General features: G+C 41.6%; 1 protein-coding gene across 10 annotated transcripts in view; it reads left to right on the forward strand.

Moving 5' to 3' along the window:
* TSPAN4 (tetraspanin 4) overlaps nt 1–24,536 on the forward strand; it is a 464,080-nt gene that overhangs the window by 48,835 nt on the left and 390,709 nt on the right. For 5 of the 10 annotated variants that reach the window (XM_075094496.1, XM_075094495.1, XM_075094492.1 and 2 more), the window contains one exon: nt 22,901–22,992. The exons of 4 other annotated variants lie outside the window; for them this stretch is intronic. The gene's annotated coding sequence lies outside the window, so the exon portion shown is untranslated. Of the gene's footprint in view, nt 1–21,227; nt 21,298–22,900; nt 22,993–24,536 lie in introns of those variants that run through there. One more of the 10 variants, XM_075094497.1, reaches the window with a different exon arrangement.

Genomic DNA, 24,536 nt, shown 5'->3' on the forward strand with positions numbered 1-24,536 from the left:
GAATAATTTACAGTGGAGATGGATGGCAGAGCTAGTGCAAAAAAAGTGCACTAATTTATCCTTAAAATCCAGCACGCACACTGAGATTACTCAGAAATGTTCTTCCGTGGTTCAGAGCTGAAATCAGTCCTGTTGCGATGATAGCTCAGTGGTAGAGGAAAAGAGCTCTTGGGTTTCAGACAGAACAAAAAGTTGCTGGATTTCTTTCCCACAATGTGTTCAGTTTGAATAACTGGTGTTTGGGCTGCTCATTTTAGGACCCAACTCCATTTTAGAACCTGATTTTGAAGCTCCAGTATGCTGTGAAAGAGATTGCCAGAATAAATATGCAAGAAATACTGCATGCCAAGTAGTGAGTGTAATGAGGTTTAGTGTGATGGCTGGGAACTGGTCCGTTGCTGTAAGGGAAGCTGCACCTCATGTTAGAAGCTGCCTCTGGTGTCCTTATTGCCAAATTTATTTTTTTTTAATCCTTTGGTAAATGAGTATGAGGATGATGTCACTTAAGAGCACAGAAGAAATTTTAGCAAACTTACTAATTTAGTAAATGGGGTAAAAGATTTCCACTTATAGTCTGCAGTGTGAATTTTTAAGTGGAAATTCTAAGGACTTCAGTGTCACATGGAAGCAGTGTTTGGGTAAATCTCATTGAGACAGCTAATCTGCCAATTAAGTTTTGCTTTGAGAACTGGTTAGGTTGTTTTTCCAGTGATTATTTTTTCCTTTTGCATTTTGCATGGCTCTGCTTATGTAATAATAATTTAAAAAAAGACTATTACCCTCATGTAATAAACCCTTGCAAGTGATGAAATGATTGCTGGGAACTAATTGTCTCTGAAGTTTGTACCGTACACTCCTTTTGTTCCTGACACTTGCTCCATCAGGTCTTATGGGTGTTCCTTATAGAAGATGGAATTACCCTTGGCCAGCTAGCAGTAAAAAGTAATACATTACTCGTCCAGAGTGTGCACTAGATGATTAAAGAAGGGACCTTTAGAGGCTAAATTTAGTGATGCTGTAGCCTATTTTACTTCTGAAGTTCCCAGTCTCTCTCTTTCTCTGAGATAATGCAGTATATTCATTTTTCCACTTCCATTATTGCATAATGGTTCTTATCTCTAGTGTCCAACAGTGGGACTTCTTGAGTCGGTGACAGTTTATTTTGACAACTTTGGAAAAAAAGGTGAAAGTGCCTGAACCATCTGGAACTTTCCATCGACCTGTGCCTCCGCTGAGCTTTGCATTAGGCCCTGGAAGGGGCCTATGGTGGGATCACCGTACTTGTTCCTAAATTGTTGTGCAAGGTGGAGTTAAGTCCTGGCACTGAAAAGACTCTGTGCCATAGACTTGTGCTGCCTCAGCTAGGTTTTCGGAGCTACATTACCCGTAACTGTGAAGGCAAGTGACTCTTCTACAGTATGGTGAGGAACCAGGCTGGAAAAATATGTCTTATTGCAAGGGGCAGTAAACGTAGGTCAGTGGAGGGCAGGAAAGAGGCTATAGGAATGTTGAGGCAGCAGAGTCAGATCTTTGTATCTTAAGGGTGATGTGGTATTTCAGTAAAGTCTCAGCTGATTTCTGTATAATGTTAGGTCACTTGTAGCTATTGCTGTTCCTGAGACCTAGATAAGCAGGTTGCTCTGGTGCATGTGGAAAAGCATTACTTTCTATACAAGAGTGAGCTCTGAGAGAGAAGATTGTTCAGATCCTTCTGCCCAGTGGTTCCCATGTTTCTTGTAGCCTTTCTGGTGAAAAGGGTGGGGTTTTTTTTGGCTGTTTTGTTTTTTGAAATTTTTGCTTGTCTTTTGCCCACCCCCCGCCCCCAATCTACTTCCTTCTACCTTGAACTATTCTTCAGAGATGCCTTGACTTCAGATCCTGGTGCCAGGAGTATGACTCTGGGGTACTGCAGGCTGTCTCTAGTACCTCATCTCTACTATATCAGCACCTTGCTGAAGAGGCAGGTCCTGCTGATTGAGAGTTATTCTAGTTCGTCTGCCGGCCAGTGCAACATGGCTTCATCTAGGGTCGTTGACTTGTCCGCCTGCAGCAATAACTTGAGATCTGCCTGCCATCAGGATGACACTTCCCACAATATAACCTAGCACTGATTTTTTTTTTAATGTAGGTTTATTGTGTAATGCTGTAAATCATATGGCTGTGTATATCTTTAGCATAACTGCAGCTTGTAGAAGTGACAATAGTGGTTTGCAGGGCTGAGGAGGCTTTGAGCTCTGCTGCTAACTTGCTTTGTGAACTAAGCCGTAGGATTTTTGCTCTCTTTGAATGTAAAATTATTTTAAGGCCTGATTTGAGAACTCTTAAATCAGTGCTGACTTTGGGTGTGGTGTTTTTTTTAAGTCTCTAAATATGGTTTGAAAATGGGGCCCTCTGATAGCGTTCCTCTTATGCTACCTGTCTTCATGTTGATGATAAGTCTTTAGATGTGGCTGCATAATATATTCATAGTATGCTCAGAAATTCTGCATGTGGCCTGCAACACTGGAGGAGAGAGATTTGTATATCTTAATCCAGCTGTAAAGATGAGACTGGTTCATCCCAGCTGGGGTGATAGATTTACTGTTGGCAGCGCTATCAGTCATAGTGATGGCAGAGGCTCTCCAAAGCTGGTGGAGAGTGTGGGTCACCGCATGTTTTACTGCAAGACACACATAAAAGCTGAAATGCTTGTATTGCCATTTATTAAGCGGTCTGTATAGCTGTCTTGTTTTTCTGTTGTGTTAGGTTACATCCTGGAACACTTGGGGAACATGTGGTGCTCATTAAGTATTTCTCAATAGGTCAACAACAATCCTGAACTGGTGGAGGTCTGTGGTTACAGAGGTTGCCAAATCACTAGTGTCTGACAAAGCCAAACTGCTTGCAGGTTGGGAGCCAGTTCATCTATCATAGTCCTCTGTATTGCCAGTCTTGGAGACTTGGAGATGACACCAATATTTTGAGATGCTGTGTTTGTTTGTTCATCTCTTGGTGTACAGCTTGGGAATGCTGTCAGATGTTAGCAGGGAAACCATGGGGAGGCAGAGGTCCATCTGTGCCTAGTTATGCAACCATAGGATGAGTGCATGATTTTAAAAAGACAACTGTGTCTGATCCTTCAAGGACCCCTTGGTTGTGTTTGGTTTTAATGTGAAACATATGGCTGTAGTGTGGAGCTGAGGATAACGATTCAAGCTAGAGACACAGATCCCTGATGGTGACTCTGATCTGAGTTGGCAAATAGAAGACTTCAACAACCCCTTTAAATCTTGTGTTGTATGCTTTTTTTTTCAGTTAACTTTGTCATCAGTTGCTATAGCTGAATTGATTACTGGTGACTTGAATCACAGAATGGCAGGGGTTGGAAGGGAACTCTGGAGATCATCTTGTCCAACCCCCCTGCTTGAGCAGGGACACCCAGAGCAGGGGGCACAGGAACGCTGCCAGGCAGGTTTTGAATGTCTCCAAGGAAGGAGACTCCACAACCTCTCTGGGCAGCCTGTGCCACTGCTCTGTCACCCTCACAGGAAAGAAGTTTTTCCTCATGTTTAGCTGGAACTTCCTGTGTTCCAACTTGTGCCCATTGCCCCTTGTCCTGTCATTGAGCACTGCTGAAGAGATCAGTCCCATCATCCTGACACCCACTCTTTAGATATTTATAGGCATTGGTGAAATCCCCCCTCAATCTTCTCTTCTCCAGGCTGAACAAACCCAAGTCTCTCAGCCTTTCCTCATATGGGAGATGCTCCAGCCCCCGATCATCTTGGTAGTTCTCTGCTGGACTTGCTCAAGCAGTTCCCTGTCCTTCTTAAAGTGGGGGGCCCAAAACTGGACACAGTACTCCAGATACAGTCTCACTAGGTCACAGTAGAGGGGGAGGAATACATTTGAATAGACTGAAATGACACCCATACAGTCATTTAATTTTAGTTTCACTTTAACTTATTTGCCTGTGTTGTTTCCCCTGGCCTTTCATATTCTGACTGCAGTTAAGAAAAGGGGACTGGGAGGAAGATTGATTTTTCATAATGTGTCCTGCATATAACATTAACTACATTTTCAAACAGAGGCATTACTAGGGGGCTGTTTCTGGTCATTCAAAGTTTGACTTACAAAAAATATTTTGACCCTGAAGTATTGCAGCTAGGCACTAATCTAAAGAAAAGAGAGGTCCTATGACATTTAGGCTTCTAGAACAAGCAGACTCCTGACTTTTCCACCTTGTTTGTAGCTGTAGAGTATGAAAGAGAAACAACTGTCCTGATTGTTCAACTCTCTTTTTCAAGTGAAGTATTGACATTTGGGGAAAATGCAAATAGGGGCATTTGCTTTTTGGCACTTACTGAAAGCAGTACTTGACACTGTGCTATATTTATAAAGCTTGAGTTAACCTCAAAAGTCAAAGCTGTATTGTGTGTGCAACTTTAAATAGAATCTTCTGACACTGAAATTTAGGGTGGGCATTGTTCTCTGGAGTACTTGAAAGGTTTTTTGAATGTCCTAAGTAGAATATGGAAGAATTAGGCTGTAACATAATTCCTTTTAAAAAATCCTCTCAAATTTAAAACTAGGTTTGCATTCTAAACATAAGAATGAAATAAAGGTACTTCATGTTGCTTTAAGGAAATTAACTGCCTTTTTACTTGTTTTACAGTGAAGACCTTGTTTGTTTGTGTTTCTATACAAGCTTGGAGGAGAGGAATAACAAATGCCTCTGTCATGGCTTTACTCCAAGATATATGAAATCAATGTTAAAAGCCGGTGCATCAGTGCCTGTCACTGGCGTGCTGTTCTCTGTTGTATGGCCACGTGGGGAAGATGAATTAGCTGAGTGAGGAAATGGATTGCTGGGATATTTTTCTGTAGTCAAAGTTAAGGGAGATGGCAGCACTCAACTCGTTCTGCTGTGTTTTAAAGCTTTGAGGTACCTAGAGCTTGAAATACTCAATATCCAAACAAGTTTGGGAGAAGCTGATTTGTATTTTTCAGGCTCTGTTAAGGTGTGTAGGTGGAAAGTCAAAGCAACACTGAGTATAAGGTCCTCAGCAGGGTCAAATATTTCTTTGTCATATACTTAGAGCGCTTCACGCACAATGGCTGTAGTAGGATGTAATCTGCAAAAGTATCTTGCGCTGCACCAGTTCTGTAGGTTCTTTTAAAAAATTGTTTCCTTGGATCACAAAATCTTGCCCTTAATATGGCAGTGGTCTGGTTTGGGATTTTTCTGTAGTTCTGAGCTCTCTGAAATGTTGGACCTGGTTACAGAAAAATCTCCATCAGAACCTCATTTGCTCCTTTGCGTAACTGATGTCTGCTTAGTAAAAATTATTTCTCCTTTTTTTCTGCATATGTTAAGTGGAGTTTCTGAACCTGCCTTTGTAAAAAGAACAGGCCCTTCTTGTACCGGCTCACAAAGCAGCAGAATTTATTTTTAAGGTTTACTATCCAGATTGTTTTTGAAAGAAAATTTCATTCACCAGCTGCGTAAAATTGTACCAAATGAATTTAATTTTGCTGCTTTCAATTATCAGTGTCTTTCATATGGTGTGTTTAAAATCTAACCTTTTCACCCTTCTCAGAAATGTTCCCGTATTATGGGTGTGGTGGTAAGCAGAGCTGCAGAAAGACTGATCTTTTGCCTCAGACATAGGTAGTGCAGAGAGTGCAGCAAGATCCAGATCTACCTGCAAGGTGCTGTGTGCCCTTAAGTGCTTTTGTAGTAAGTTGTTTCTCTTGGCATGGAATGGATTTGATATTTTAAGTTTAACATTATATGACCTTCCCTTAAGAGTTAAGTCATTTATCATGTTCAGCCTAAGACATGAGGTGCAGGAATCAGCTGGAGTAGCCAACCTGGAGCAGCAAGCTAAGCTCCTGCCAGAAGGACTCTCTGGGCACTCCATAGGCCATGGCTGTGCTGTGCTTGCTCTGGGTTATTATTGTTACAGCTTTTAATTTCTTGTAATTTGAATTGTAAGAGTGCTCAGCAGGTCTGAACTGCCACATGTAGAAGGGCCAGTCCCTTCCCCAAGACAATGTACAGTTTAAGCAGAGAAAAGATGTAGAAAAGGAGGCATAACTTATCCACAGTATGTGAATAAAATGCAAAGAGGGGAACTAAGGAATTAGTGGTGTGATTTGCAGAGGGGCTGGGTTGGTGGGGTACTTGGCTTTGCAGCACCAGTGGGAGTTAGACAGCAAAGAGATCACAGAGAATCTAATTTCCATGTGTGGATATAGATTTCAGTCTTCATTCACACAGTGGTCTCTGTGTACCACATATGATAAATTAAATTATTAACAGGAGTGAAGACCACAAGAGTTGAATCCAGGTTCTGTACCTTATTGAGAGCCTTCTAAGGGCTTCCTCATTTTCCGGGTTAATTGAAAACACACATTTTTCTCCCCATTTCGCTTCAGCTTTTTTTTTGACTTAACTTTGCATGGTATTTTAAGGCTTAGGTGAAACCAAATTTTTATGCTCTTCCCTTTTTACCTGCCAGAAAGCCTAAATTTCTTACAGTTCAATTGTAAGATTTCGTGTAGGAAAAGTCGGTAATATTTCAAGATCTTAATTGTCAATTGGAAGGTTTAATATTGAATTGCAAAGGGAAATTTTGTAGCTGAATTAATGACCAATGACACTATTAATGCTAAATGAGTCCAAGATAATGTTATCTTGTTATTATAAATGTCAGGAATTAGACAAGATTAGGCCATTAATTTACAGTTGCTACTGTGTCTAATAGTGTTGATTAAAAGGGATGCTGGTAGGGCTGGCAGGTGAAAGGCTTGACCCACTTCTTAAATTTTTGTTAATCTGTTCAAAAATGTTTGAATTCCTCAATACAGAGTTTAAGTGCCTATGTGAATGTTTTGAAATATCAGGTAGTGACAATGACAAAACCAAAACACAGTCTGGCACCAACTTTGAATCTGAAGTAATGCTTTGACTTACAGTTCAGATAGTAAGTCTGTTGTCTTCACTGAATAATGTTATGTTTGTGTGCTTGGGTTGTAACCTTAATATATTAGGGATTGTGATTGTTTTTCTTTATTACTTAAGGTGTAGGTGTGTTAATTCAGGCATAAGAGCCTTATTTGAAGTCTCATATATGTTCTGTCTAGGTCTCATTCTGTGAAACTTGAAGATGTGCTTGGATTATAGCTCCAGGGATTGTTCTTTGTAATGAACTTAAAGTGATTTTGCAGCGTGCATCTAGAGTACAGCAGAAAGGGATGGTCCTGACTTCCTCTTGCCTGTGGCTGTGTTTCTCTCACTGTTTTCCTTATGTCAGATTTTTTTTTCTCCAAGTTACCAACTTCACAGCTGATCCTGAATGTTAGTGTCAGCATGAGAGAAGAGGCAGGTAAAGAGAGCAGGTAGGCGGAGGGGAGTGTGAGCCAGATTGCCTTTCAGCAGCATCCTACACATTGATCAAAGTGACCATGGAACTGCCTCAGACCCAGGCTCTCCTGGTTCTACAGCTCTTAGCTGTACCCAAGTACAATTGAGCTTGTTGGACTGTGTGGTTCAGACTGGTTGTTTTGATGACTGAGTTTGTACCAGCAAACTAGTGTTGCAAACCAGCATCGGAGACAGTGTAAGTAATCAGAGTGGACAGTGTACTCTGAGGCTGAACCTTGAGTCAATGTGGATATATCAATATATCCATATTTTCTGGTCTGCATGATGAGAGCCATGTCTCATGGGTGAGAAAACGTGCAGTAAAGACTAAGATGTACAAAAATCATAGCTTGTGAATGAGGCATGTATTAACTAACCCATGCATGTTAATAGTGGACAGGTACAGTGCCTTGTGTGAAGGAGTCTCATTCTTTCTTGATACTGATCTTCTATGTAGCACCTGTAATGAAGAAGAGTGTGTGAACAAGTATACACATGAACATATGCGCTATCAGTTCACGTTTTCACACTGTTGTGCCTCCTTCCTTTGCTGCTAAATGAAATAACTGAAGTATTGTAGACTGAGGACTGGTCTGTGTTAGAAGCTGGTCTTATTGGAGCATGTTGCACCCCACATGCAGAACAGAGATGTCCTGTTATCCAGCAAATGTCTTTAATTGCTGGACTTCCAGAACTTTGCTTCTCCCGAAGTGAAAGTTTGGTTCAGTTGAGAACCTCTCTGGTACTCTTAAGCACCAGAGTACTTGGAAGAAGGTGCTGATGACTAGTGTAACAGGCTTGGAAAATGTGCTGTGATGCACCTAAAGGGGGAGCAAAGCTGAAGCTGTGTGGATATTGTCACAAAAGTAGTCTGGCCTCCCTGTGACCTGGTTTGAAGTCTCCTTAGCTTTGATAGGCATTAGAGGATAGATGTTATCCTTGGCATGTTCTTCTGTAATCTATGTGTATTCAACAGAAAAATGTTGCTTGGTGACTATGCTGTATAATGTGTGCCTGATGCTGTCTGCAGGGCTTACAGATATATTTTTAATGCAAGGGGAATCAGAGGAGCCACCCAGAGAAGTGAAATGTTTTCAGGAGATAAAGGCTATTAAACTGCTTGAAAAGACCAGCCGGGTCTCTAGGGGGTAAAAAGCCAATTTTGACCTTATGGAAACTTTACTTGCTGAACTTACAAAGAAAGTGTTAGCAGAAGAGAGAGAGAAATCTATAACGGAATTACGTTCTGCCTTACAAAATGTGCCCAGTAGCAAGATCCACAAAAATTGCGTGCTCCTTAAAAAGAAAAGGGAACCTGAGGATAAAGCATGCTTTCTTCTCTTCCCCAGTGGCCTCTTCTCTTGTGGAATCCAGCTCTTCACATCCACATGGTTTAACATTCCCTTGCCTGGCAGTGGGACTGTCCTACGATATGTGATGGTGGCTACATCTGTGATGGAGGGGGGAGGGCCAATACTTCAGTGAATAGATTATAACATTTGCTATCCCTGTTAGGTCATATAAATGTACTACTATAAATTTCTCTTGTAGGAATACCAACTATACCAGTATCAGGCATTCTTATTCTAGGATAGTAACTCCAGTGGCTGTTAACATTTTACTGAAAAAGCTTTCCAGTTATTTTTCAGTAACTGGACTGGTTCCACCAGTGCAAAATTACTACCTTGATTAAATATTGCATCTTTCTTATCTGAAGGGAAGTACTGCAGTTTGTTTGCTCTTGTTAAGCTAGTATCTTTATTTAAACCTATTGATGCTTTTCTGAAAGGGCTATTTATTGCACCCATTGCAACCCTTTTGTTTCATTCCTGTGACTCCTTACTGAAGAGAAGATGCTCTTTTGTGTGCCTTTATTGGCACAGTGGTTAGATGGGTGCAACTAATAGGGTGAGGGAAGCGTTTGTTCAGAAAATATCCTTGTTACTTAACAAACTGGCAAACACAAGCATTGTTTTGGTATGAATTCCCTGACAGATGCTGCTGACCAATGTAAATATAGCTCCATTTAGAAAGTGAGAGATGAGAGGACCTTGATTGATTTGCTCTTGATGTTTTCTCTCTATCCCTTCTCTGGCTCTCAAACTGAAGTTGATGACATGAGGGTAGAACTGAGGCATGCGAAGTGTCTCCAGTTGGTGACTCAGGGTGTGTGTGTGGACTGTTACTCTGACAAAGCCTCTAAAAAAGGGAAAGACTCTGAAGAAGCACGTTAGTTTCTTGCATCGTGCAGTAGATCCTGACTATGAGGTTATGGAAGTTGTCTTCGAGTTTAATAATTTGCTTACTTCATTCTCATTTCAAAACTGCCTGTCATGTTCTCCGTAGAAGTTTCTATGTAATCGTGGCCAGCTGGAGTTACTGAGAGGCTCCTGAGTATGGAGATGAAGAATGCACTACCCTGCCTGACTTGTTCAGAATACAAAGTGGGGTGGCAAAGACATGACAGATAAAGCAGACTCCTTAAACTTGACTTTCTTGCAAGTGCAGGAGTGAAGAGATCAGAGCTGTAATTAGAATCAGTACTACTTCTTTGTAGCATGCTGCCTTGCAACCGTAGCTTTATAGCACGGGATTTATGTCTTTAGAGTATTTATTGCTGCCACAGTGGGGATCGGGGTGTGGAGACATGAACCACTGCACTAATCTCATGAAATTGTTTCTGTGCTGTGAGAGCGCAGGATGGGAAGAGCTGTCCTGAGCTGGCGAGACCAGCTTCCTGTTGTGTTCCATCAGCATTTTAACGAAGTGGCAGTGGGCATCAGTCTCCTGTTCTTTTCCTGCTTGCATGATTCTTCTACTCAAAAAAGTATCAGCCCTGGGCTCCCTTCACGTAGCTTCCATGAGGGGATAAATGCAGCACTTTCTCAGCCTGTTTTGCTGTATTCTTTTCCCACTTGCCCATCCCCCGTCCCTGGTTGGTTGGCTTTTTCTTCTCCCCAGGACCTGTAGCCTTTTGGTTTATTTTAGCTTGCAGACACAATTGAAGGAGTTTCCAAGAGGAGTGGGTCTGCAGGAATTATTTTCGTTACTCCTTTTTCTTATATGTGCCTAAGGTTCCATGTATTGATATGCATTCAAATCTATTAATTACCAAGGCAGAGGGTCAGGCAAATTAGTCTGGGACTGCACTGGGGTGTTTTTCTGAGGGAATTTCTTACAGTGCTCCAGGGAACTGCTACTGTCAGGATGAACAGGACATACCTCATTTGTTGCAGATAGGGCTGTAACTGCTTATGTGGGTGATATTTACCTGTGCATTCACGTTATGAAGTCCAAGAAGACATGATCACTTCTCCTCAGGTGGGGGAGAATGAGAGAAAAAAGCCTGTCTGCAGCCAAAGTCCTTCCTGACCTCTCATGGTAAGAAATGACTGGACACACTGCTCTTGAAAGGAACAATGTTTTTGGAGTCATACTAATGGAGATTGAATGTGTTCAGTTCTTACTTCTGCTATAAACTTCCTTGTGTGATCATGAGCAAGTTTTAGTCTCCTGAAAACCTATAAATGAGGTAAATTATTTTTCTTTTCTCCCAGTCTTATCTGTTTAAGTTGTGATGCCTGTGAGGCAAGGATGGTACATTTTGTGCAAACGTACAGAGGTGAAAGGGCCAAGCTGTCAGCTTTCCTGCCCTGTCTGCTCCCTCATACCAACTGTTCTGCAGTAAGTGCAGCAGCAAGGGTGTGGGAGAGACTGGAAGATGCAGAGAGGTGGAGTGATACTCTGAGGACTGTAAAGCAGTATTAGTGTAGAGGGACATAAGAGAAAACCTTTAAATATTTAGAATCTGAGACATTTCAGAAGGTGTAGGAATTTTTTGTTTGTTTCGTTGTGAATTCAGGCTATACCTTTATTCATGTGCCTTTTAAAATTGAGAGAAGTGCAACATTACAAAGGTAGAAAGGAGAACCTGCTGGTTCATAGAGGAGGGAGGGAGGATGCCAGGCTTTACTTCAGGGATGATGATGAGAAGAGAGTGTTTTTGAGTTTACTTTTACCGAAAGCAGTACATGTGAATTGGTGTTAGCAAAACCTTTACACTGTGTGCGTTGCTGCTTTGTAAATGCTGGCAAGCAATGCTATTATGGGCTGCTGGACTCTACAGAGGGCACTGATCTATAGATGTGTTTTTCCCTAGTAAAGGACATCTCCTGTGCTAGCTGCATTTAAGTGTAGAGAAGAGTTTTGAAAAGCTATGCACTGCAGATGTCATAATTTACTGTAATACCCTGCTCTCCAGGATAAATGAGTGCGTCAGTTCCTCAGATATGCTCAGCCAAATCATTAGTTAGCATGAACTGTCTTTCCTTCATGGAACTGAGTGGAGTTTCATGGGTTTCACCCACCTGAGAACCTGTGTCCTAGTGAGTGTGGCAGGGCTGTGAAGGGCTGAGGGGAAGCTTGAGGTCCCTGGTAGCTTTGTTATTGTGCTGCATTGGCACAGATGAATCTCCAGGGTAATCTGTGCTTTCTTTGCTGGGAAGGAGGATGGCTTGAAAGTTTTAGCTCATTCTCCTCTTTTCCCACACTCTTCCTCCTTGCCTCCCCCAGTGGTTGGATTTCCTTCCAGGTGGAAGGGTGCAGGGAAGAGACAGCTGTGTGTATGTTTGTGTGGTAAAGAAATATCACCAGTTTCTCATATCAAGGACTGCTATGTAATTGTAGGTGTCTTAGTCATATTTGCAGGGAAGTGAAAGTAAGTGGGAACAGGTGTGTGACTCCAATGCAGGAGTCGCCTGCATTGAGAGATCAAGGTATAGAAAGGAGATACTGTGGAGCTGCTGGCTGGATTTGCATTGACTGGAGAAGAAATTGTGTACCTGCCTTAGTGTTGGGAATATCACTGAAAACATGAACCAGGTAAAAGCAATAACTTGTGTTTCTAAGTTTGGGTGTTGTTTCTTAAGCCCCTCTCCTGGTCTGTAGAACATGAGCAACTTCTATCAGCTTATACCTCACAGCCTGCCCACAATGAGGAAATACTTTCTTCCAGCCAGAGGAAAGAAAGAAGTTCCTTCCATTACTCTTCCAGAGTCTGCTTGACTTCCAGTGGCTGACTTTCAGCTCTTGTTCCCATCCAGCTGTGAGGTATCATCTCTCTACCTTACCTCCTGTGGACTGCCTAATGTTAAAGCAGACCAGAAGCAAAAGGATGTTACCTTCGTAGCAGGAGTTTACTTATGTCTTAAGCGATACAAAGTTTTGATACAACTACGTCATATTTCTTAAGTATAGGCTCACTGTAGGCAGCAACAGCAGTATTTCTTACAGTTGAAAATTAAATGTGCTTTGATTGGCTATCTATGCAGGGCAGGGACCAGCTGACTCACAGGCTTCAGACAAACCCAGTGCATCAGTGACGAGTACAAGTGCTGTATGAGCAGAGATTTCCATAAGGGGCCTGCTCACTTGCGTTCTGTGTTGAGAGGCATTTTGTCTTCATTAGAGTAGTGCATGGTGGTAGTAATGGATGGGCATCAGCCAAGCATTCTGTTTGCAAGAGAGTATAATACTAGCTTTACAAAGTGAATAATAACATGCATATGAAGTATAAACTGAAGCAGTTTTAACTGTGCCAGGCTGAAGATGAGACAGAATAGCAAAGGCAGACGGCAGAAACTGCTGGGGAGAAGTGAAGAAAGACATTACAGTTGTTATTGACTTGTGGGCCTGGTGTGGTTCTAACAAGAAATGTGCTGGTTAGCCATAATGCTGTTAGAATAACAGTGGCCAGTGAACAGCTGTTATCCCTGCAAGTTTAATCTCCACCTGCAGCGTTTAATATACTGGACCAACTCTTGTGTGATTGTAGCAAACTGCAAGACAGAAGGACAATAAAAGTGAAATGCTTTAAATTTGGATTTTCCTGAGCATGGATGCTTTTTGTATACCATAAATTTCTAATGCTCTGAGATGGGCTCTCTGTCTTGTCATAGACTTGTATGGAGCTTTGCATTTTTTTCTTTTTATATATATATAAAAAATTGTGTACCTTTCTTCCTATTTCCCCCCATTTTATTTAAGTATAAGCAGGTAATTATTTGTATGCTGTACTGTCCAGTCTGCCCCAAACAAAACCAGAAATTTTCTGAGCTAGATGTAGTAAACAGGTATTGTGAGAGATGATTTCTGCTGTCAGAGGGCAGATTTTGGCCTCAAGATGGACCAATTAGTTGGAGTGTTCTCTCTGTTGTGTGTGAAAACTGAGGGGTAGAGAAGTGAAGACTTGAGTCCTATTGATAACTGCTTTGCCTGTGTAACAGGGATCTGGAGAGGAAGAGAAAAACTGCATCTGCTGTCAAGTTGCTTTAAGTAACATGGTGCAATGTGTCATTACTGCAACTGACTTGGCACAAAACTTTTGCAAACCTCTAAATAATTTAAGGATGTTGATTTTTGAGGCCATTTAGTGTCTCTTAACTGAGTGTAAAATATTCCAAAATATTTGTAGTAGTTTAAGCCAACCTTCATTTCTACAGCAGGACTTAAAGCAAATACAGAAAGCAATGCTGATTCTTCATGAAATGCATTTGGTTTTCCTAAGGCTTAGTGGTGCTATTCATCCTGTTTAAGGAGTTTCTTAAATCCTTCTCCAGAGGGAAGGTGTTATACACCAGCAACGTGCATCGTTAGTTAATATCTTTGTGGATACCTAGTATCTAGGTACTGGTTTAGATAGATGCTTTCTGAACTTTGCAAATAAGTGTGGGTTGGAAACTGTTATTGATCCTGACTAAAGGGTGATAATTAGACTCCTGTATAGACCACAAATAAATTTTCAATGTCCTATCCTATGATGACCCTCTCATCTTGTCACTGGGATTATGTGCTGTGAAGTGCTACCCAAGGCATCCAAATTTTTGCAGGTCTTGGGAAGGGTAGGGCAGCAGGTTGTGAAGTCCCGGGGATACCCTGTGACAAGAGGGATCTAAATGGGTTTGGCTGGAAGCAAGCTGAGTGTGAGTGCTTGCCCCAGCCAGAAGGGGACATGGGCCTATGAGTCTGTGGGGAAATCCAGTGGTTAAAACTGTCAGAAAGTTGCTTAGAGCAACACTTGTCAAAGTGAAGAACTCTTTGGACAATGTGAATGCTGCTGTCCTGGCCCAGATGGATCTGGGTTGTGCTTTACTTAACACGCTGACTAGCTCACATCCAGTGCTCACACGGTTGCCAAACACCAGTGCTCTTAAGTCACTGCACAGCAGCTCTTCATTTTCCACAAAGTGCCTGCCATAGCTGCAGTGATTCTGGCCCAGCAAAAGAACATGTTATTTTGTAATAGCTGGCTGATCTGCTCATGACTGATGCTACAATGCTCGGCCAGCACGGTGGCCTGCGGCCAGATCAAGTTACTCTGTGGCCATATGGAGGATCAGAGCAGAGGGAATTGGTACAACCTGAGATGGAAAACTTATTTTGTTTGTGTGTTTTGGATGGCTGGTTTAGGAGAGGGAAAGATCTAGACTTGCCTCAAAACTGGGACTGTGTTGTTTTAATTCTGTGAAGTTGCCACAAAGTGCAAAGATAGGATAGGTGTGTCTTCTCCCTGGAAATACAGTGGTAAAAGTTGTATGATGTAGTTTATTGACTTGGGGATTTTCTGGGAGCAAAAAAGAAAAAAAGGAGTGAGTACTTTGCAGAAATTACAGCACTAGAAAACTTACAGTGCTGTGTCCTTCAGTGCTTCACTTCATTGATTGGGGTAGAAAATTAAATGACATGTAAACTGTTGTTACCACCAAAATTTCCTTTGCTTACACTGGCTGATTTTCCTGTCTACCTTGCTCCTCTGCAGGTGCTTCTGAGTGTTTGCTCAGGGCATGCTTGTGGGATGGCATTTACCTGAGTGCTGATCCCCATGGAGCTGGGTGCTCACTGGGAGTGTGCGGGTATTTGGTTCATCTCCCAGCTCTGTGACAGGCTCCTTGGGAAAGTGACTTCTGTCTTCCTGCATGATGTCAAGTGTTGTGGATGATCTCAGGGCAGCTTAAAGTATCCCTGTGACTCAGTATCATGTCACAATATTAGGTGGGCCTCAAAGTGTGTGGTATGACCCTGGACCTAGCTAGTAAACCATCAGTTAGCTCAGGCAGTGCTGCATTTTACCTTTGCTCAGAGAGAGCTTGGAGAGTGGGAAGGATGTTGGTGTTGCCTTCCTCATAGTGTCTTAGGTCCATACCCATTGCAGCATGTGAAGGGTAGTCCTTCTTGTGCCTATAAGGATGGCAGAGGGCCAAATGTGTGCAGTATTGTGATAATTTAGGAGATGTATCAGCTCTTTGAGAATTGGAATAACTTCTTTAGAAAATACCTATGATCTCTACTTAAAGGCTTACAGTGAGAGATAGTTGGCAATGTCCACTGAGAATATATTTCAGGAGCTAAATACCTGTCATATTTTAAAAACACTATATGTTTCTGAAAGCCCTGGAACAGTTTTAAGAATGACTGGGCAAGTATTGGAATCACTTAACAGTGCTGTGTCTATATTTGTGCGTGTATATAATTATATACATGAAATTAAATGTATTCTCTGAAAAGAAAGTTTTCAATAGTGAATTTGAAATAGTGACAAATCAGGTTAAGATTTAAACTTTCCCTAATCATTTAATAGCACTTAAATTAAAATGTATTTACCAGTGCAAGTTTGGCTAGGGTTTTAAAGGAAAATGAAAGTGCTTGAACCATAGGACATCAATGGCTTAATTGTCTGGAAAAAGAGTTAACTGCGCTGCCAGGATAACCTGTGAGAGCAATAGCCTTTTCTGCAGCTGTAGGGAAAAATATGCCATTTAAGTTTTTCAGCAATATCAGTTTCACAATGGGTAACTTGTGTAGTTGAGACTGATTGGGTGTTGAGAATGCTGAATAGCTTGTGCTAGGGAGAGACTGAAGAAAGACTAAATGAAGGATGGTGAGGTATTATCTTTATTCTGCTAGAACCAGTCACACTTCCTTACTTCCTTTCACTATAGACGATGCTATATTAAAAATAATTTTAAATGTAAAGTTTGTTTTGATAAACCTACTTCTCTTGCTGAGCTGTCAAGTTTGGGGCAGTTTAGGTAGTCTAAATCATTGCTGTTTCTGCAGATTTTAATTAGGCTTCCATTTTCCTCCAAGGATGGCTTGACATAAAGTAAAAGTTACACGAACAAACAAAAACCAAATCCCAACAACACAAAAGAAAAAACAAAACCAAAAAACTCCACCCCAAATGTAGTAAAAGAAAATCCTTCATTAATATAAAAATGGCAAAAATTGAAACTTGAATGAATCTATCGTTTATTGTATAACTGCTTAGTTAAACAAATAGCAATGTATCTTCCTTAACAAATTTCCACACTGAGCTTTAGAGTATGGGGTATTTTAATCTAAACATCTGTATGTCTTCACATTTACTAAGCAGGGAAAATAAGCCCTTTTTCAGGCATAACAGCTGAAAATGGAAACAAAGTTTAAAGCTGCTGACCTTAATCAAGGTTTTATATTTCAGGCTTCTAATCACTTTGATTTAATTATGAATATTGAAAATGTTAAATTATTAGTGCACATCATAAGAGTGTCTGAATTATGAATGAATGGTCAGTGTCAGGCAGCCTCTCCCTTCTGGCTGGTACAGAAGGGTGTTGGGGGAGTTGCTCCTGTGCCCTCCGGTGAGACAGAGCATGTCACACAAAGAACCTCTGCTTGTTTCCGTGGCAGTTGAGGTTGGGCAGCTCTGTGCCACAAGCGACCATTTGAGTTGATGCTGTTATCTCTGGTTGTGTGTCCAGTACTGGGTGTTTGCAGAGCTTACTAGCACCATTTGTGCAAGCCTAGGGAAAATTGATGATGTCTGGAAACCTAAATAAATTGTCTAGCTCAACACTCTGGATTTCACATGGTTATTAAAACTCAACAATTCCTGTCTCAAAGTAGCCTATTTTATTTAACAGTATAGCACACGTGTCCTTGGGATCTAGTTACACTAGATACAAGGGCAGACGTTGAGAGTTAGATGACAATGATGGAAAGCAATGGCTAATGCAGAGAGGCTTTCAGGAGTCTGCTACATTTCAGCCTCCCTTGTAGGTTTACCTGCTTTGAGGAGTAACTGCCTTCTCAGGCTGCACTGGGACAGTCTCATCTTACCCAAAGAATGGGCTGTTCATGTTGCTGATTCCATCTACAGTGCCCAGGCTATGTAAGAATTTAAAGCCTCATCTTTCTGCTCAGTATTTGGGAATAAAAGTGATAAAAGTGAAAGCTCCTCTGCAGGAGAAGAGGGAGCTTTCTCATGGGTCAGGCTGAGACTTGAGAACAGCCAAAGGAGGATCACAGATCTTGCAGCTTTCAGTGCTAAGTGCTGAGCGCTGATGCCTTTGCAAGCAGAAAAACAGGATGCCAGTATTTAACAAAACTTTGTCAGTTGACTACTCCAGGCCATGTAATTCTCTCTGGGTTGCTGCTAAAAGATTAAACAACATGTGAAAGATGGTTATGTTGCTTAATATAGTACTGGAAAGTGTCCAGTATTACAGTAATACATGCTGTAGAGTAGAAAAAGGTCAGATGTCTTACAGTGTGCCAGCCATGTAGCTGCGCTCAGGGTCATTTGCTCCTGAATAAACAGGAACACTTGTCTAGTTATGTGTTTTTGTAACTGTAGTTTGGTAAAGCAAAGGTGAAAGAGCATTCACCGGAGCCTTAATCTTAGACGAGACATTTCTTTAGTTGGAAGTTGTACGTGGGTCTGAAGCACACAGGATCACGGTTCATTAGTAACATTTTCAGCTCTCTACTGTTTTTTGGTATAGGTGAGGTAGCTATGAGCTGGAGCTTTACTGGATTTAGTGTTTAGTTTTTCATGGTGTTGGTCAAAGTTGATAGGAGGTGGTCCTTTTCAGAAGATAATAGGTTTGCAGTAGAGCTCACGTGAGGGTTGCAGAGTGCAAGTGGATGTTTAGGGCAGAGCGCTTGAGTGGTATGCTGCCGTTTGCACTAGCTAACGGAAGTTATGTGTGCTTGTCATTTTAAGAGCTAATATGCGAGTGTCCCATCTGTAAAGAATAACTCTGAACAGTAAAATCAATCCAGTGGTTTTCAGAGACGAGTGAAGCAAGTATTGCAGGAATATGGTTGTCAGGGTTAATGCTGATGTAAAAAGGATAAGAATAGAGTAGAATTCAGGAAATCCTAAAACAGGAGTGGGAAGGGAGTATCTATTTATATATTCTATTATATATAAAACATAGGGGAATCCAAGAAGGTAATTCAAGTATTGAAGCTTGCACAGATATCAGCTGGAGATAGTTTATCTGGCAGATTTGCTGGGTTTTGGGTTCAGACTGATGGGTATGGGCACAGCAGGAGAGTTGTAGCCTTTTCTGAGGGTGAGGAGACATCTTGCATCAAGCAATAGGAATTGAAAGAAGAGATTTCAAATAAAGAGTGATTCCAAGTTATCAAGTGGAGTTTTGTTTGAGGGGAGAACATGTGGGCAAAAATAAAATGCTGCCTTAATTTAAAGAACATAAAATAAAAAAGCAGGTGTGGGTGGGAGAGGTGGGGAGGTGGTGCAGGGATGAAACTTGCTGACATTTTCTTGGTGGTTTTCTCTTATGAACACTGCTTGCTCTTGTTTTTTATCTGCTTTAACATATAGTTTACACAGCCTCTTGTGTTTAATAGGACTTCACAGAACAGTGCTTTTTGGGGGTTTTTTTGGGTGGTGGTGGTTTTTTGTGGGTGTTCCCCCCTCCCCCCTCCTGGTTGTGTGGTTTGGTTGTTGTGGTTTTTTTTTTTTGTTACAGGCACTGTCTGCTAATGCAAGGATACAGGTAGTCACTGAAATCAGGGCAATTCCTTGCTGCCAGCTGGCCCTGGTAATGTCTGGCCCTGGTTATCTGCATGAGCACTGGCAAAAAGATCACTTTGTAATGCCTTATGGGAACACCCATGCAGCAAAGCCTTTCCTCCTTTTTAGGGTCACCATTAAATGCCATTGATGTCTCGGTTGACAATGGTTCTGTTTCTTGGGATTGCTGCCCAAATGGATGCAGCTAGGTGTTTATCATATTATGGGTCTTGCCTCAAAATGGAGAGGGTGAAGCTATTTTCTGGTTTAAGGGGACAGGAAAAAAAATATTTGTTGACTGGGCTCAGAAGAATGAAAACTCGGGCAATATTAGCACATCATGGGCAGTTAGGAGACACTTAGACAAGTTCAATCTTTGCCTTTAAGCAGTCCAATAAGTCTCACCTCTGTGCCTGGCAAGATCATGGAGATCATCCTGGAAACTACTCTAAGGCACATCGAAGACAGAGGTGATTGGTGACAGCCAACATGGCTTCACTAAGGGCAAATTGTGTCTGACAAATCTGGTGGCCTTTTATGACAGGTTTACAGCATTGGTGGATAAGGGAAGAGCAACTGATGACATCTACCAGGATTTGTGCAAAGCGTTTGATACTGTCCTGCACAACATCCTTGTCTTGAAAATCAGAGAGCAGGACTTTTGTCTAGCTCAGGGTGTCGAAGTTCCTGGAAAGCTGAGCTGTCTGTGGCAGGTCTTTAATCAGACAGTTTGAATTTAGGCTTTAGGACTCAATTCACCCTGTCTTGCTAAGCTGTAATTTCTCCCCTTAAGAACCTGAGAAGTTAGCCTGAAAAAAAATCTGCTGATCAGTTGGGAGTTGTCAGAGACTTCTCTTTAGATGGACTTCAGGTTTTGTGGTGCATGCCGTAGAGGCAGGAAGTGTTTGACACAAGCCGGGACAGAAAGATTAAACACAAGCCTCTGGTCTCTGGACCAGGATGTCTGGTGTAGCTGGATTTGAGGGGAGCCTGTTAGCACTAATTGGAGTTTCACTGCAGCTGACATTCCTGTTATTAAAATGAATGCTTAGAGGCTCTGTTGTGCTTAGCAACATGTGATAAATAAACATAAACATCCTGTAAAAGGTGGTCCGTGGTCAAGAGAGGAGACAAAAAAGAATTCAATCTAAGAATGAAAGTGGGACACAAGCAAACAAAATCTTTTGCTAGGGGTTATACAGCAGGTCATTTGTGGAGAGAGAAGTGGAGCCCTTGTTTCTCTGCTGGTGGTGCCAGCACCTTTGCTGAAACTGTAGTTGCCTGGGCTCACGAGCTGGACAGGTCAGGGGAAATCTGCAGTGACTATGATAGAGGAGGATTTTGGTTGTCTTCTAGTCTTGAAGAGTAGATTTAGATGCAGCCTACTGAGATCACATCCTCTCATTAGTGTAATGCTGGCACTTCTGATGGCAGCGACAACCTCTGTTTCAGGAGGCAGGATTGCAACCTGAATAGCTGTATGTGACCTAGCTTTCTTAACAGGAGTGATGAAGATATGGCAGTACTGGGTTATACGTGACTATGATCCAGGCTCACTGGAGGCAGTGTTGTGTGCATGCTTCTGCATCTCTCAGCCTTCTCTCTTGAGCTGGTGGTTGTCTGTGTTCAAAGCATGTGTGACTGCAGTGTAGATACAGCTTCAGATACGTACTTTCTCCTACATTCCTATAGAAAAGATAAGGCATGAAATGTGTTCCTGTGCATCTATGCTTGTGTTTATTGCACTGTACTCTCTAGGGATGCAAATTGAATGGTAAGACTGGGTCAAGCCAGTAGTTGTCTAGCTTGTTTTCTTTTTCACAGTAGCCAAGAGCACCTGCAGAATCAGCCAACACCAGCCCGCAAAAGTAATAGGGAAAGGAGGATTCGTTTGCATTGTTATTACTAAGGCTTCTAGCTTGTTCTTGCTTCATGATTGAATTTGTTTTTCTAGGAAGAATCTTTGCTGTTATGAGTCACCCTGGCTTAAAAGGAGGATTTTGCTTTCAGCTGCCTTTTGCCTTAAAAGGTGATGTTTCTTCTGGTATTTGTCAAGTTTAGAAAAAACCCCAAACCAACAGCCAACCTAAGAATCATCAGGCAGCTCTCTCTTCTCAAGAAACACTTGATATCTACTTCCTTATTTATTGTAGAGGGGGGGGAAAAAAAAACAACAAAAAACCGAAATAAAATAAAGCAATGTTTGGGGAATGCATTGCTGATTCTCCTTTGGGGCCTGCTTGGTTTATGTGGCACTGAAATGTCAGGCAGCAACACTCCTGCACTAACAGGGAGGTAGCCCGCTTTCTGTTGCACTGGATTTCTGGACCATCTGGAAATTAGTGGCATTAAGCACCTGAAAAAACAAGATTTAAAAACAAAACAAAAACCAACCAAACAAAAACCAACCACGATGACAAAAAAACCCCAAAAACCCCAAAACAACCCAAACAGCAACAAACCCCCCAAACACCAAAAAACCAAACCAAAAAACCAACCAAGCCAACAAAAACTAAGAGTTACACTATGGCAAAACAGGCACAGTTGATCTAAAGGCCAAATGTCTTTCAAGTGGGTAGATGAACTGTGGTCTTGGCTGCCTGTGGTCAGTAAGGATGCTGTATTTCTTTTGAAGCTGTTGGCTTTTTAACCCTAAGTAATTTACAGTGGAGCTAATTGCATTGTGCTTAACATCTATCTGCAGTTCCAAACTTAATGCCAAGGAGGTGTATACACTAGCAAAAATCTTGTGGCACAAAACAATGGTGTAATTCATTATCCACTGTAATGATAAAGCTGCAATGGAAAAGGAAAATATTGTGTGTGGTTGGTTTTTGTTGTTTTTTAAAATGTTTGTTTACAGTACAGACCTTACTGCTGCTTCTGTAGGTAGAACTAAACTGTTGGTTGATGATGCATTTGAATGTTGCTACATGTTTTAGGATAGCTACAACCTTATTTTTCTCTGTACAGCATCACTCTGCAATTTTACCACTCTCAGCATAAGGTGCTTTTCATTTGTGGGTATTTGTTGCATAAACTGCTTCCACCAGCTGAGCTTGGTTTGGCATTTGTCTCAGGAGCTTGAATGATTAGAAATATTTATCAATTTTACTCTCCCTTGCCATGACCTCTGCACGTAGGAAACATAAGCTGGTGCTCTTTTGAATGTTTTCTGTGCATTGTTCCATGGGAGCAACAAAGGTGGTTTCTTGGGATGTTGGTGAACCATAAATTACAGGGTGCTGTTCTGCAGGCACTCTACCTGGGCTTTCCTCTGCATGCCCATCATGCCTTATATCTCTTGCCATTGCATGTTCACTCTTACTTTATTAGCTTGTGTGTGGATTACAGAAAAAGTCACTTCTTCTAAATGTTTTTGAATTCTGTATTGGAAATGTGCAAGAGGGGATCTTCTCCAGTAAGTCAATCTTTATTTGGTGACCTGAGTTTTATTTTGGAAACGAACTTCACTGAAGTTGAAGAGTGTGTGTGGGAAGTACAGAAGGGAGGGGAAGGGGACTGAGAAGCAGGGAGCTGTAATCGTGGATTGAAAAGGCTGTTCCTGAAGCGACTTCTGATCATCACCTGCCTGTGTTTTACCCTTGATTCTGTTGGTTTGTGTCTTGCAGTGGCATCCTTGAAGGGCCAGCTGCTATTGCTGTGGGAGATCAAAAGCTACTTCCAGCTGCATCTTGTGTCATCTGCGAAACGACCATCCACAGTGAGTTTCTCTTATGCACACTCTGTTTTCTGCAGTGACAATTTGTTAGCTGTAATCTGTGATAATCATCTCTTTGTCTACACTTTGTCAGTTCTCTTACTACTGCAGAAAGATTTGGTTTGTCAATCCCAAGCCAAATGGATACATACCTTCCCCCCTTGCCCCCAGAAGCTCATACTGGAAGCTCAGCATTGCAAATTCTTCTTTTTCTGGCCGCCTGCATGCTTTGTGGTGGGGAATGATTGAAGACTACGCGCTTTGAGTGTACATTCTGGTTATTCGTCCAATGGCCAAGATGAGAATTGGACAAAATATTTTGTTCCTGAGAACAGCTTCAGAAAGAAACTTTATTTAAATAAATAGAGGGGAGAAAATTAAATTTCCCTACTCATTCAGAGTGCCAGAAGCAAACACATCATATGTATGTGGCATCTCATCATAGGCAGTGGCAGGTGAAAGAAGAGAGTGTCTCAGTGCTGGAATGTTCCTGAGTCTGTTCCTAGGTAAAGTCTTAAGGTGAGAGGTTGGAATCTTCCCAGCATTGTAAGGGAGCTAGCTAATTCAGTGCTATTTGGATACCAAATGAAAACTCTTGAAAATCCTCATTCCATCAAACTCTTAATTTTGATCTGAAAGAAATACAGTGAATAAAATGCTTCCCTACTCCTACCAGCTGTTAATGTCCGTGCAACTTGCCTGTGATTCTTTTGTCAATAATTCTCTTTTGCCAATAACTCAGTAAAGCGCACTCAGGTGATTTTCATATCTTGCACCCTTTAAAATGATGGCATAACAATTGCTTGCAAAGCCATCTCTGCTTTTCAGACAATTATTTACCTGTCTTGTGCTTGTTGGGAGAGCTGAATATGTCAGTCATGTCTCCTGTGAGGAGTCTGTCTGCAGGACTAGAAAGGCAGGAGCAAATCTATGCATGTGCAAGTGTTTGCTTTGAGGAAGACTCGAGGGCCCAATGAACAAAAAAAAATAGTAAGCACTTAAGGGAGCGCAGGACACTTGTACAATTAAATGGGACTGAATGTTGATGTGGTGCAGATTTTGGGTTATGGGGTTGGGCATGAGGGAAGTGATTGTGCTGAGGTAACTGATTCCCATAAGAACTAATAGCAAGAGCAGGAGGAAGCAATACTTAAAAAGAAAAGGGCCCCAAAATCTCTGTTACAAGGTTACAGGGAAGAGAACTGGACACAATGTGTATTTCTAGCCTTTGTCAATATCATGGACGCATAAATTATATATGACTTGTAGAGTAAGAAAGGTTGCTTCTAGTAAGCATCATGTTTTGCCTGGAAGGCTGGAGTCAGTTTGCAGTATATGTAGAGAGTAAGACCTGTCAGAAATTGAATATTGAGTGAAATTAATAATTTTAATCAAAAGTAGTTAAAAATGAGGCCAAGTTGTAGAAGGAAAAACAAAACCAAAAACAAACAAAACAACAACAAAAAAACCCCAACTACTCAGCTGGAAGACTGCTTCCAGTGCTGCAGACATGCCCTGAGATGCACATTTTATGTATTAGGAAAATT

This window comes from Phalacrocorax aristotelis, chromosome 5 (assembly GCF_949628215.1).
Source record: "Phalacrocorax aristotelis chromosome 5, bGulAri2.1, whole genome shotgun sequence".
Lineage (NCBI taxonomy): Eukaryota > Metazoa > Chordata > Aves > Suliformes > Phalacrocoracidae > Phalacrocorax > Phalacrocorax aristotelis.